Source organism: Canis lupus, chromosome 16 (assembly GCF_003254725.2).
Source record: "Canis lupus dingo isolate Sandy chromosome 16, ASM325472v2, whole genome shotgun sequence".
In the NCBI taxonomy this organism is placed as follows: domain Eukaryota; kingdom Metazoa; phylum Chordata; class Mammalia; order Carnivora; family Canidae; genus Canis; species Canis lupus.
The window spans coordinates 47748007-47762532 of NC_064258.1; the positions used below are offsets into that span (position 1 = coordinate 47748007).

A 14526-nucleotide genomic window follows, 5' to 3' on the forward strand; every position below is an offset into this window, starting at 1 on the left:
TATCACCAAACAACTTAGTCAAATGATTATTTTGTTCTTTCTTAGCGCAATGTTACTCTTGGCCTTCCTCAGAATCAGAGAATTGTATTTTCTTAATTTAGACAGGTCTCAGGAGAAATTATATGACTTTGCTCCTGAGGGTGAGTGAGCAGACCTCCAAAGGGATTCAAGCAGCAGGCTCAACCCCCCTCTCTGCCTTGCGTGACAGGATGCTCTGTGCATGCCTGATGGAATCCAGGACACCGTCCCACACCCTCCCCTTGTAAAATATGTATTTCAAACTTGATGTATCTTTCAGCTTAAGCCTTCATCAAAGCTGTAGCCAGCATCAAAACTCCCCCAGAGGGCCTCACTTGAACACTTCTCTCTCCCACAGAGAAAGGAACCCACTCTCACCCCATTGTACATGCTCAGCTGGCAGAGTGAATTTTTATCACATTAAAAGAAAAAAAAAAAACCCACTAACCAACATTCTTCCAAAACTTGCAAAAAGGTCAGCTTTAATGCAGGTGCTTATCCAATGCATTTCAAGGAATCTAGGCTTTGGCTAACTTGTTCTCAAACTTTAGTTTTGTTGTTGTTAAGTTCCCAATTCACTTCAAATTCCAAATATTTATGGTTCTCTGAGAGCAGGCTGTCATACTTTGCAGCATGGCAGCCCTCAGGTAGCATTCTTGCTTGTCAGGATTCTAGAGAGAGATGAAAGAATGATAAATAGAATCCACTGTGGGTGAGTTTGATCTAAAGGAAGTGGTGTTCCTTTTGCGCTGTTGGGAAAGAGATCTGTGAGCCATGCTGCTCCTTGGAGGGACCATACCAGAGGAGCCTGTAGCCTTCAGACAGGCATGTTCTCCAGTTCTCGGCTTTTTCACCCCTGATCAGCTCAGTGGAGAAAATATGAACACTTCACTAATTAGATTTCATCACGGTCACTATAATTAGAGAAACATATTTCACTAGAGCAAAATATAGTGAGACTAAGTGCATACTACATGTGTAAAAATGAAATAAAACTACCTTAAAGATGAGAAATTTATAAGAAACAGAACACAAAGCCACCAAATGATCCAAAAGATTCACTTTCTATACCTGGGCCCAGTAATGTCTGAACATATTTCCCTCAAGAAATCTCTTGGAGGGCACAAATTATAGTTATTTTATCAAGCTATCCATCAACCATTACATATTAAATATGCCCACAGTATGTAAGGCATTATAAAATTGTTCCCTGAACTAAAAGCATTGAATGCATTTCTTGCAACTGCACGTGATTAGCTCATTATCTCAAAATAGAAATTCTAATTTAGAGGTGCCTGGGTGGCTCAGTCTGTTAAGCCTCTGCCTTTGGCTCAGATCATGATCTCAGAGTCCTGGGATCGAGTCCCATGTCCAGTTCCCTACTCAGTAGGAAGTCTGCTCCTTCCTTCCCCTCCGCTTTTTCCCATTTCCCATTCATGCTCTCTCTCTCAAATAAATAAATACAATTTTTTTAAAATTCTAATTAAAAAACTTACTGAATCCCAAGATTTTTTATAAAGATTTTATTTATTTATTTGAGACAGAAGGAATGAGAGAAAGAGCACAAGCAGGGAAGGGGCAGAGGGAGACAGAGAAGTAGACTCCCCGCTAACCAGGGAGCCCTGAGTCGGACTCCATCCCAGGACCCTGAGATCATGGCCTGAACCAAAGGCAGACCTTAACCAACTGAGCTGCCCAGGCACCTCAAATTCCAAGATTTTAAAGAGACTTGTGTCCTTGTAAATAAAGAGTGAACTCCATACCAAAAATTCCCCAGGAAGATAATGGCTCACTAATGTCTCCTATTTGGTATAACACTATGTCTTAGGTGGTTCAATGAACCAAAGAGAGAAGATCATTTCAGCTGTGTATCATTTACTGGGCAAGTCTTTTGAAGAAGTAAACGTTTGATGTGGAGTAATTGGGAGGACTCCCCCCACAGCACACTGGCACAACATTACACTTCTGTTATATCTGTACGTGTATATATGTATACATATGTACATATTCACCTACCTACACCCACACACACATATATATGCATGTACCTATATCCTTTGTGCAGCTCTTTACTAAAATCAAGCCACCTAATTTACCTCTAGAGTTCTTTTAGCTTGAAATTCCAGTATTCTGTGTTGTGTTAGTATCTAGCTCAACCTTGAGGAAACAGAACACAAGATAGGACTATGCTTTTGAAATGGGAAGTTCTGGAGCATAGGGTGCTGCCTAAGGGAGTGAACTCCATCCAGTGAGGGACCTGACAGAGAAGGGCCTTTCAGACAGGCAGAGGAATCAGACAGGAGCTGCAGAGGCAGTAAGGTCAAACTTGGCTATGTTCTACCCAGAGCCAGCCCTACACCTGCAAAACCGGATTTAATGGCAAAGTGTCTAAAAATATGCACATTGAAAACAGTCTACTGACCCTCTTCTCAGAAAAAACAATGGCAGGATACAATGGGATCAGTATTTGATCTTTCATTTTAATGCCTAGAAAAACTTAACATTTGCACAGTCAATTTTCTCCTACTCCAGAATTAAACTTTTGACTTCTTTGTTGAATCCTGGCAGACAAGGGGCCAGAGGTTAATGGACTTGGGAATCCAAGGCTCAGTGATACAAGAACTGTACATTCCATTATCACTTGAGCTTCCACACATTATCAGACTGAGTAAATACAGTAACACCTCACTCACCTACAATCCAACTATATAGTAAATGCATACGTGGGAACCAGGAAAGCAGAAGAGGGCCTCATGATGGGGTAGAAATTACAGGCATCAGAAAACCTTGGGGTAGAGAGAGGGACAAGCAGAGAACTGTGCATTCCTATTAACCCGCAAAGCAGGCAGCCCACATTTTATCGATTATATGGAGGGAAGCAAAGTCTTCTAAAGAAATCAATTAATGAAACTTGCATGCTTCAAGACTTTGCTTTGGGGATCCCTGGGTGGCGCAGCGGTTTGGCGCCTGCCTTTGGCCCAGGGCGCGATCCTGGAGACTCAGGATCGAATCCCACATCGGGCTCCCGGTGCATGGAGCCTGCTTCTCCCTCTGCCTGTGTCTCTGCCTCTCTCTCTCTCTCTCTGTGACTATCATGAATAAATAAATAAAATCTTTAAAAAAAAAAATTTAAAAAAAAAAAAAAAAAAAAAAAGACTTTGCTTTGAACAAGTGCACTGAGCCAAGCCTTAAAAAAAAAAAAAAAAAAAAAAAAAAAAAGGGCTCAACACAGAAAAGAAGAGCCAGATACACAGGGACAATGAAAAGACGACAGATGCTCTGGATGACTGGGACAGTCCACCCTCGGCCATTAGGCCAAAATGTTATCAGCTGACCTCTAATTATAAGGAACAGAAAAACAATATCAACACCTAGAACTGTTTCTATTCCTGCCTAAATGAGCTATAATATTGTCTCACTGAAAGAGCACTTGGGTGGCTCAGTAGATGAAGCGTCTGCCTTAGGCACAGGTCATGATCCTGCAGTCCTGGGATGGAGCCCTCCTCCCCTGCTGTGCTCTCTCTCTTTGCCAAATAAATAAATAAAATCGTAAAAAAAATATTGCTTCATTGAGTTCAAGCTTCCTCAACAAGTTCCAAGTTCGGAAACCTCTAGAATTCTGGCTTATTTCTGTGTGTGCTACATGCAACTTTTGTATTCAATATAATTTATTCTACTCAAGGGAAGCTCCTTAACCTGTTATTAAGACTATTTAAGCTAAATTGGACAGTTACAGCAAACTTGAAGTTGTGGTTTTTAATTCACAGAAATTAGAAATAACTCAGAGAAATTAGAAATGACAGTGTATTTACCCAAACACAAATGTTAACAAGAGTAAGAAGTGACAGGTAATAACTAAAGGGAAAAGAAAAAAGACAAACTCTTTAGTGCCAGCCCAAGTGCCAGAGAGCACAGCAGACTTCAAACCTCATCACAGACCTCTGTGACACACATTTGATGGCCTGAGTCTACCCAGAAAAGCACAAATAGAATCCGTACATTTGATTATAAATGTTGAAAAGTAAGCAAGGGGGAGTTTTAAAATATTTTGTCCGAAGAGGTTAAAGCAAAACAGAAACCTGATATATCTACACCAAGTCGTCAGGAGATATGGACAGGCGATGAGGTCTATACTGGGTTGAATAGTATTTCCCCAAAATTCTTATCCACCCAGAATCTGTAAATATGATCTTATTTTGAAATAGTGTATTTGCTATTTGGTGAGTGGTAGGTGAAATACGGTTGGCTCTGAACTTTCATTGAAGTTGGATGATGGGCACTGAGGCACTTCAGTATGTATTTTGATTTTTTTAAAAAATATTTTTAGTGTAAAAAAGGCAGCTAAACTCTTAGTGATCTCTATAAACAGTAAAATAATCACAACTGATTTCCCTTCTATTTTTGCATTTTTGCTGCCTGTTGTTCTTGGGGGGAATAGTGGCTCATTAAAAAAGATTATTTTATCCCTCCTCATTCTACTCTACCCTGGATGAATATGTTGGGTTAACATTGGTCACAATTCTGTAGAATGTGCTATCTAGAAGGAATTTAACCTATGCCATGAGATGGTCAGGATTTGACTTGCCCTTTACTATTTGTAACAAGATTTGGCAGAGGTCCAGGACCTTAATACAGTTTAACATTTAAGGGCACTTGATTCATCCAATGCTAAGAAAACCACTTGGCCAATTAGTAGTGGATCCTGTCTTCTGCACAACCCTGCACTGGATTCAAGCCAAGGGGCATGGGTAGAAACGAATGCCTCTGAAGTGTAAGAGGGAGGGGGTCCCTTCCTATTTAGATACTTTGTGATTGACAGCAGTCTGGCCATTCATCTCTGAGTCCAGCACAAATCTCACAGGGACAGGTAGGATCGTGATGGAGCAAGCTGGTAGAAGAAGCACCAGGAACAACCACTCTTAATTTACCTGGAAGTCGACAGGGTAGTGTATCTACTCAAGTATTCCTTACCACCCCTTGGGAAGTCGACAAAGTTAAGAAACTGCTGGATGTTTCTGGCCATCGTAGCCTAGAGTCCTATCTGCCTGTGAATGGAGATTTTTCATTCTACTCTGAGTTGTTCATTTGTTCATTTAACATATACTTATTGAACTCTGTGTCAGGTACTCTTTTAGGCCAGCTAAAAATCAGTGAAAAAAAAATATACCAAGATTCCTGCACTCATGGGTCTTAAAGGAATGCAGATCATAAACTATAAACATAATCAAGAAGTAAATTATAGTGTTTTAGAAGGCAATAAATGCTCTAGAAAAAGAAATAGGGCAGGTTAAGTGATTGAGGGGCAAGGGTGGGGCTGCAGTTTTAAATAAGAGGTCAGAGTGGGGCTCACTGAGAAAGCAATATTTAAGCAGAGTTGAGGTAGAAGAGGAGGTTGGATTTGAGCCAGTTGGGGAGACGGTGTTCCAGGCACAGAGGAGAGAGGGAAGGGGAGGGGAGGGGAGGGGAGGGGAGGGGAGGGGAGGGGAGGAGAGGAGAGGAGAGGAGAGGAGAGGCCAATATTCTGGAGCAGGAGCACATGGCAGGTTCAAGGAATGTCAGGATAGCATGGGGAGCAGGATGAGCAAGGGCTCAAGCAGTAGGAGATGAGATCAGTCGTAGGAGATGTCTGATCTCGTAGAACCTTCCAGGTTATTGCATGGACTTAGCTTTTCCTCTGAATGAAACAGGCACCACTGGGGAGATGGAGCAAAAGAGTGACAAGATCTGAGAGCTTTTATAGGGTTGTTCTGGATGTGGGGTTGATTCTAGACCATTGGGGTATGAAGATATGAAGCAGATGTTGTGATGATTCCAGGGGCTGGAGAGAGTAGTAGCAGTGGAACTGGTGAGAAAGAATCAGATTCTGGGTAGAAATGAAGTGACTTGTCCAAGATCACACAGCTTTGGTGGCAAAGCCAGGTGGGAACCCATTTTTCACAAATTAGTATCTCCTGTTTACTGCACTACTCCTCCCTTAGATTCTCTTGGTATCCTATTGCCATGTACAAACACAGGTTTTGGGGTGTGATTGTTGGTTGTCTTGGAACTACCAGGGCATTTTAGTACGTATCTTGCTGCGTAGTTGGAAATGTTTTGGAGCAAGAAGGTAGTATGTCAGGATATCTGACATCTGATATCTGCTCTTTGCTAGCTACTCATATTGTGATTTCTAGATGATTGCTGCAAAACTTCCAGAGCATCTTCTGCTTTGCAATGGGGTCCCTAGTAAATGATACTGGAAGCACCCCACGTGGATTCCATGTGGAGAGGTTTCTGCCCTGCTTAAGATAAACATCTGGGATGCCGGGGTGACTGTGGTTGAGTGCCTGCCTTTGGCCCAGAGCATGATCCTGGAGTCCCAGGATCGAGTCCCACGCTGGGCTCCCTGCACAGAGCCTGCTTCTCCCTCTGCCTGCCTCTCTCTCCGTGTCTCTCATGAATAAAAACCTTAAAAAAAAAAAAAAAGATAAACATCTGCTCCTGTCCCATGCTACTCAAGGAAGAGGCAGATGAACCACCACTGTAATTATAACCATGATGCTTTTCTCTTACTCAGAAGGTTTCCAAGGATTTGATGACTCTGATCTGTTGCTTGGCAACATACTTACTGAATCGGTTCTCTTCCTATTCCCAAGCCTATCTGGCCAAGGAGAATTCTCATAGTAGAGACTCTGCTGTGTCTTGGTTTCTAGATTGTAAAAGGCAGATCTAGATTTAGATCTCTGATCTGAAGGATGATGCCAAGGGACCCAAAGAACTATAAAGTCTTAACTAAACCAGACTGCAGTCTTGCCACAAATGGGCCTTCCAGCAGGACCATTAGAATGTAAGTGCCACAAAGGCATGTTTGACTCACTGATGTGTCTCCAGCTCCTAGAATCAACCTCGACACATTAAAAGAGACTGGTAAATACTTATTGCATACGTATGGCTAAACTACAGACACTCTGGAAATGTTTATCTCCCAGTCCTTTGGATTTCTTTTTCCTGTCCTTTCTTATTTCTTGCCTTTTCTCCTTCCCCTCTCCTCCTCCACCTTCTTCTCATTTTTGCATCTATACCTGAGAATTCCTCCCTCACCCCAGCCCATGTATCATTTGCCTACTATCGTTCTAGACATTCATTAAAAATTGACCCATCTGAATGACAACTGAAACCCCAAGTCACAGCCAGGTATGATCCCTGGAAGCTTCCCAGTCACAACACAACATAGTTCTCATTTAGGAGAAACCAAAACCCAAATGATTCCAACTGTGCCCTTTATTTTCATTTCCAGCCCCATATATATTTGAGATTGACGGAACATATGGTAATGTGCATTCATGATACCAGTGGTTTTTGTCAACACATGAGAATGAAAACTCTTCTCAGATATTGCAGGCATCATAGGCCCATTGGCCTTTTCCCTTTGTAGCAATCTTCTGGCTCTCATCACCAAGTTGTGCTTCTATGTCCCATGCCCCAGTGAAAACTCTACACAGTGTTTTCTAACTCAAATTGAGTGATCTATATTGAGTGGTCCCTACATTTGCTAAAAATGCTTAAGTTGAGCTAGTAGGTTGTCAGAATCTAGGATAGCATTCAGATCTCTGGCCCTCTCTCATGGACTAAGTATCCCAAAAGTTGACTGAATTTCTTCATTGGTCATCTTCATACTGAAACAAACTCTCTCTCCAACTTTTCCATTTCTATCAGTTGTACTGCTTTCATGGACACACAAGCTCCAAACTAGGAAGCAGGTAGAGGTGCTTCCTCTGTATTGTAACTCAGGAATACTAGAAGGCTGTCTTTCCTTTTCCTCATCTTCTCCATACAGATTCCTCCTGGTTCACTGATGTCTGAAATTTCATAATTTATGGTTTTGGCTTAAATCCAAGGAGAAGGGAAAAGATGTAAATTTTTTTCTAGCGCAGACTATGTGCCAGGTACGATCTTATTTATTCTCCATTACCAGTCTGATGCCTTAGACACTTGTATACATGAGGGAACTGAAGCGCAGAGAAGTTAAGTGAATTTTTTCAGGGTCACAAAGCAGGTAAGTAGAGGAGATTGTTGCTGAACCCAAGTTGGGTTGGGTCCAGAATCTGACTTATCTACTACTCTAGGCTACTATCTATGTGAGCCTAGCACTGTATTAAGTATTTGTCTTATTAGATATATATTCTCAGAGTAAGTTTATCATCAGCATAATACCTACTGAAGGTGCCCCACTCATGCCTCCTTACACTTTACTATAGTAGCACATTCTGCAGGATTTCTGACACCCAAGGTCTTTCTTTGGCTGCAGAGCCCATCTCCGCAGAAATGTTAATGTAGCAGGCTAAAAGTACAAAATAAACCCTTTACCCCAACACCAGCATTCCTCAATGACTGATGGTAGTGCTGTACAAAGATCAAAGCTCCCTTGCCCCTAGAGTGGGATAGTCCTACACTGACTCACAGAATTCCCCACTGGCATTAGGCTCCAGAAGTCCACAAAGAGAAGTGTTTTATAATGCACCTTTTACTGGCTGCCATTCTGTTCCTTTCTCAGTTCCCTACTTAAGCATAGATCTTTCTTGGGATCCTTCCCAAAATAAACTCCTTCCCCCTGAATACTTTAATCAAAGTTCTCAAGGTCTGCCTCTTTGGAACCCAAACTAAAGCAGTCAGGAACTGTTCTAAATATAGTTTTTCATGAGGAAATCAGGAGACATTGAGATCCTCAAACCCTGGAGAGAAAAGAAGAATCTAGCAGCTCTCGTTTGCTCCCAAATAGTCTTAACTAAGATGAGACAATTCCTAATTTTATTTTCCCCATATTTCTTTGACAGTTCTTGATATTATCAAGTATCTAGAATTCCTTTCTCATATAATGAGAATGGCATCTAATTGTGTTTTAACTTTCATTTCTGTGGACACTAGTGGGATATTTTTTGTGTTCACTGCTCATGTGGATTTTCTTCTGTGTGAATTTCTTTATTGTTGCCAATTTTCCTATTGGGTTGTCATCTTATTGATTTATTATTATTGGAGAAGTTCTTAATGTGTAACTCAACTTTTGTTATGTTATATATGCCTTGTAAGTATCTTCTTTCAGTTTTTAGGTTTTCTTTTCACTCTGTTTTTGGCATCTTTATTTAGACAAAATGTAAGTTAATTATGCTCAAATTTGTATTTTCCTGTAAAAAAAAATAGCCTTAACTAAGTCAGCCATTTATTCCTTACCTCATTTAGCTACAGCCAGGAAGACAAAGTCATGTATTTGTCCATGAACAAATATTCTTCTAGCTCTAGGAGATAGAGATAGAGCAGTGTACAACATGGACAAAGTGCCCTGCCCTTATTGGAAGTTATATTCTAGTAGCTGCAAAAAGATTTTTTAAAAGAACCAAGTAGATCCCCTGGAATTAAATAATACATATCCTAAGTATCTTTCAATGTATAGATTCCCTCTTCTCCTACTTCTTCTTTAAAATGTATTTGTTGGAGGAGCTTTTGTCCCCCAAAATTACCTATAGCCTGGATTTTGCTGCCTAGGTCTTTATGTTGCCACTTAATACTTCACTGCATTTTCTGAAAATTGGTAGTTACATAGAAGCACGAGCAGAATCAGGTTCATGTTTTGGGCAAAATGATTTCATAGGATTGTATATTTCCACCAGGAGGCATATAGTGTCAGGTTGTCTCTTCTTTTGTGATATATCACAAGCTACTGATAATCATTACCAAGAGTTATTATTAGCTGGGATACTCCCATAAAGAAAAATTATCCTATCAGCTATTTGGTTACCCTCAAGTACAATTCATTCAGGAATGGCAAAATCAACAAGTTTCTTTCTTTGTCAGTTTTCAAAGTAAGACGGTTCTTTAACATCTTCCAACGTGGCCCATGGTGTTTGTTTGTTTCTTTTATTTGAATGCCACTGTGAATCTACAGTTCCACTAGGAGCCTCTTCAGGTTGGCTCCAAGCTCACTCTGGAGTGACTCTAGAAATATTTGATTATTCCCTAGTTTCTGGGACGACAAAATGTCCTGAACTCATCTTTACATTTCTTGTTTTCAGATATGGAATCAGCGATTTCTGCAAGGATTAGTTGCCTTTTAATTTCATTCTTAGCTGGAAGTATACATTTAAAAAAATTCTGATTAGTAAATGAATCCTTGTTCAATTCCAACAAGTAATACTAGGTGTTGACCCATCTCTTTCCAGATTGTGAATTCCTGAAGGCAGCCAGCTGGACTTCCAGGGTGCTCTGGCTGGGAGAACTTTCTCTCTCCTAACTAAATCAATAAGGCAGCTGACCTTAGTTTTGAATTTTCTCTCTTCTCTGTATCCAAGTCAGTAACCGAGTACAAGCAATTGGTTGTTAACTTGGTATTCCATCCACATAACTGTTCTTAGTGATGTGTAAGGACTGCACAAGTGACACACTTCTGAGCATCTAAGTCACATCCTGGCCATTTATGGTTCTGTCCAACTTCCTCTGGAGCCCTGTACCAGACACTAGAGAGGAAAGGGGTGAAAAACAAGGAACTTCTGTCCAGCTAGGAGAAAGAATGCATCCTCTAAAAAGTCACAAGATGGACAGTATGTATAAGAAATGCTAGAGGATTCTGAAGGGCTACGGAAGGACCCTGATGGCTATGGAGAAGGTAGCGATGCAGCTGAAGGGTTCCTGTGGCAAAGATGATGCCCTGTCTACCATTTCCACTTTCTGGGGACTCAGAAAGAGATGGCATTTCCTTACTTCCTCTGGCTACCAGTATGTGTGTGTGAACATTCCAGGTTTGACCTTTGAGAGGGAAAATAATGACCCCTCAAAAATGTATCTTTGTGTCTTTACCTTGCTGGTCTCTCTCCCTTCATGTCCTGCTCCCTTGGAGCTCCTACAGCCAGGCCTGTGCCTCTGGAGGGCAGGACGCTTCTCGGGTGGGGGTCTGTAATCGCAGCTCACACGCAGACATATCTGTGCCTCAGAGTTGAGTAGAATGTTCCTTGTCTCAAACAGCTAACAATGCTTTCACCCAGGGGGAATTTCAGGGTTACATTTCTACCTGTGGAATCTAATACCTTCTCCCAAATCATATTGCCAAAGATCCACCTACTACTCCTGTGAGTAGAACTTCTCCAATAGGAAGAGAGAGTTCTGAGTGGAGATAGAAACTTTTTTTTTAAGATTTTTTATTTATTTATTCATGACAGAGAGAGAGAGAGAGAGACACACACACACAGGCAGAGGGAGAAGCAGGCTCCACACAGGGAGCCTGATGTGGGACTCAATCCCAGGTCCCCAGGATCACACCTGAAGGCGGTGCCAAACCGCTGAGCCACCCGGGCTGCCCAAGATAGAAACTTTTTAATCAAAAAAAATTAAAAATTAAAAAATAACATTAAAATTAAAAATACATAAAAAATAAAACAAAACTAAATAAATAAACAAACTTTTTAATCACACCGTCATCCTAGAATAATTTACGCAGCCCTCACACAGCTTACCTCCAGGGGGACGGTCATGGGGTCACTAAGGAGCAAGGTCATGCCCAGGATCCATCCACTGACTCTCTTCCCACTGGTGGCTGTGATTATTTTCCTTTTAAAAATAACATTTATCATTTATTCTCGTTAGGAATCTTTGTTTTTTGTTTTTTTTTTTTTTGTAGTATTGAAAACACTTAAAACGGATTAATAAAATAAAATGAAAATCACCTATAATCCAGTCATCCCAAAACAGAGTCTGGTGTTGCATACTTCTGGTGGCTTCGAACCCTCCGGGTTTCTGTGCACAGTGTCCGTGTGTCCTCGCAGACAAGACCGTGTCGCACGTGCTGTCTCGTGACCCGCCTTCTTCCTCCACAAGACCGACGGATGGTTTTCCGAGGCCGCTCAGCGCGTCTCCAGCGCCGCCTACACACCCGGCGGCCAGGCGGCTCCGCCCGGGGGAGGGCCCCTAGCGAAGGCCTGGTCTGCGGGGGCGCGGGCCACGGAGGGGGGGGAGCGCCGCCAACGCAAACAGCACGGACGCGGGAGGCGGCCTGGGGGCAGCGCCCCGACCCCGCCTCCGGGGGCCGCACCCCCAGAAGCACCTACCTGAGCCCGCCGGCGCCGCTGGGGTCCCGGTCGCTGGGCGCCCTGGAAAGCGGAGTTTCTCCACTTTTCCTGAGTTGGGCTTCTGAGGAGAGTGGGGGCTGAGGGGCGGGGGTCGGCGCGTGGGACCGGGTTGGGGCTCAGTCTCAGCCGGACGCGAGCTCCGGACCGGGCGGCCTCCTGGAAGGAAAGGCCCCGCCTCCTAGGTGGGCTTCGCAAAGCCCGTGGAGGGCATTTTGCCTGAGGCTTTGGAAACGCAGCGGGGCCTCTCCTGCCGCCGCTCGGTCCTGCCGCCGCTCGGTCCTGCCGCAGCTCCGTCTTCGGCCCGACGCCCGCAGCGGCGGCGGGACTGCGCGCCTCGGGCCGCGGGGGGCTCTGAGGACACCTGGGCCTCGTGTGCGCATGCGCGGGGGCGCGCGGGGTGGGGGGGAGCCTCTGCAGACCACACCGGGGCCGCGCGTGCGCGTGCGCGGCAGAGGGGAAGCCACAGGGGGTCTCTGGAGACCACACCGGGGCCGCGCGTGCGCGTGCGCGGCAGGGGGGGAGCCACAGGGGTCTCTGCAGACCACACCGGGGCCGCGCGTGCGCGGCGGGGGTGCGGCTGGGGCTCAGGGGCGTGGCCGGGGCGCGGGGCCGAGTCACTCCCCCCTGCCCCGCCCCCGCCCCCGCCCTCGGACGCCCTCCACCTGCGGGGAGTCCGCAGCTCGCGTCTGCTAAGCGCGCAGAATCCTGCGTTCGTCACAGCTGGGCTGCGATTTTGAATTTTTTTTTTTTAATTTATTTATGATAGTCACAGAGAGAGAGAGAGAATGAGGCAGAGACACAGGCAGAGGGAGAAGCAGGCTCCACGCACCGGGAGCCCGACGTGGGATTCCATCCCGGGTCTCCAGGATCGCGCCCCGGGCCAAAGGCAGGCGCTAAACCACGGCACCACCCAGGGATCCCTGGGCTGCGATTTTGGAGCAGAAAGACCCATTGTCCTGAAGTCACCCAGCCAGTCCGACCACTCCGGAGGTTTCTTTATGCTCCGCGGAACTTGGACTCAGTCGTCCCGTGGGTCACAGGATTATTGATGCATGAGCTTTCCCCAGCGAACCTCTCTCGGTAGGGGCAACCCTGGGTTAATTTTCTATGAGGCCCGGGAAGGTTCTGCTTCCCCAGCGCGCTCGAACACTCCGCTACCTGCCGGAGGAGGGGGGGGATGATTAACCTGAAATTAAAATTTTGTGGGAAGTGGTGGTGGGCAAGGCTGCACCGACAAAGACTGCCCCTGTGAGCACTCTGGTCGACTAGGTCTGCCCTTGGGCTTGGCTTCTCTTTGACCTTGGAGAATCCTGTTGGAGTAAGAATGTGGCTGAATCCTCCACCCTCGGTTTCTGATGCCCCTGGGCTGCCTTGAGCAAGAATCCCCCCCCCTTAACCCTTCTTGCGATCTTCCTTCCATGCAGTGACCCCTGCCCTGCGCCTTGCCTGTCCATCCCCATTTGTCCTTGTTAGAATCCAGTCCAACCTCTTTCCTATACAAAACCCCATTGCTAGCCCCTCTTGATTAAAGGCTGCCATACTATCTTTATTTAACAAGAGTCCTCAATAATTTTTTAGCAGTTTCTGATGGGGTGTGTGTGTTTGCGCACGCGTGCATGTGTGGGTATGCGTGGTAAAAGACCCATCCATCATGTAATGACTACCTGTTTTTTAAACAATTAGTGTAAAATACATTTGTTAAACAATTTAATCTTTCTTCTGTGTCAGGCTCGTGTGCTAACTTCCCAAAGTAATCGTTTAGAACATCTGTAATACTGATTTTAAGTGTTGAAATGGTTGAAAGAGGTGCTCAGGAATGAATGTCTGATCAGTATCAGTTTGAAGTTATCTCATTGATTTTATCCGTACAGCTGAAGATTGCTTGAAAACTTGTTTTCAAAGCAGAAGCTTTGAACAGGTGAGCATAGGCACAAAGATGCCTCTGTTCAGAGGAAGCCAGACAGAGGGTACTGGGTCTCCTTTAGAGAAGGTGAAAGTCACTACCAAAAATGTCATAAAGCCATTACACCAACCTGACGTTCCCATCCTCTAGCTTTTCATTTAAATGGTTATTACACAAGAATGGGGTGGGGGGGGGGAAGGAGAGGACAAACCAACACAAAAACCAAAACTCTTGAATAACATTAGAGGTTAGTGGAGCACCAATTCATCAGTATGAATATTATAAAGAGAAAGAATTATGTTATAAAAATTCTTATATTTTAGCATAATTAAAAAGACTTAGTGGCTGTGGAGAAAAGTACAGAATAATTCCAGCCAATAAATGCAGGATGGCATTTAAACTTTCCTTTTCCAACTTCTGATTTACACAATTGCTGCTGATGGATATTCCAGCTGAAAGCATGTACAAAAGGGATGAGGCTGTCATCCTCTAGACCCATGCATCAATCTCAGC

At 44.1% G+C, this 14526-nt stretch overlaps 1 protein-coding gene across 9 annotated transcripts in view; it reads right to left on the reverse strand.

Annotated features, from left to right (window-relative positions):
- The window catches only part of LOC112675239 (storkhead-box protein 2), a 556032-nt gene extending 543802 nt beyond the window's left edge, over positions 1 to 12230 (reverse strand). For 2 of the 9 annotated variants that reach the window (XR_007402663.1, XM_025471841.3), the window contains exons 1-3: positions 12090 to 12230; positions 11709 to 11846; positions 11499 to 11592 (exon numbers count right to left, since the gene is read on the reverse strand). The gene's annotated coding sequence lies outside the window, so the exon portion shown is untranslated. Of the gene's footprint in view, positions 1 to 466; positions 690 to 6626; positions 6707 to 11159; positions 11355 to 11498; positions 11593 to 11708 lie in introns of those variants that run through there. The other 7 variants (XR_003145828.3, XR_003145827.3, XR_007402664.1 and 4 more) reach the window with 7 other exon arrangements.
- Between the last annotated feature and the right edge of the window lie 2296 nt (positions 12231 to 14526).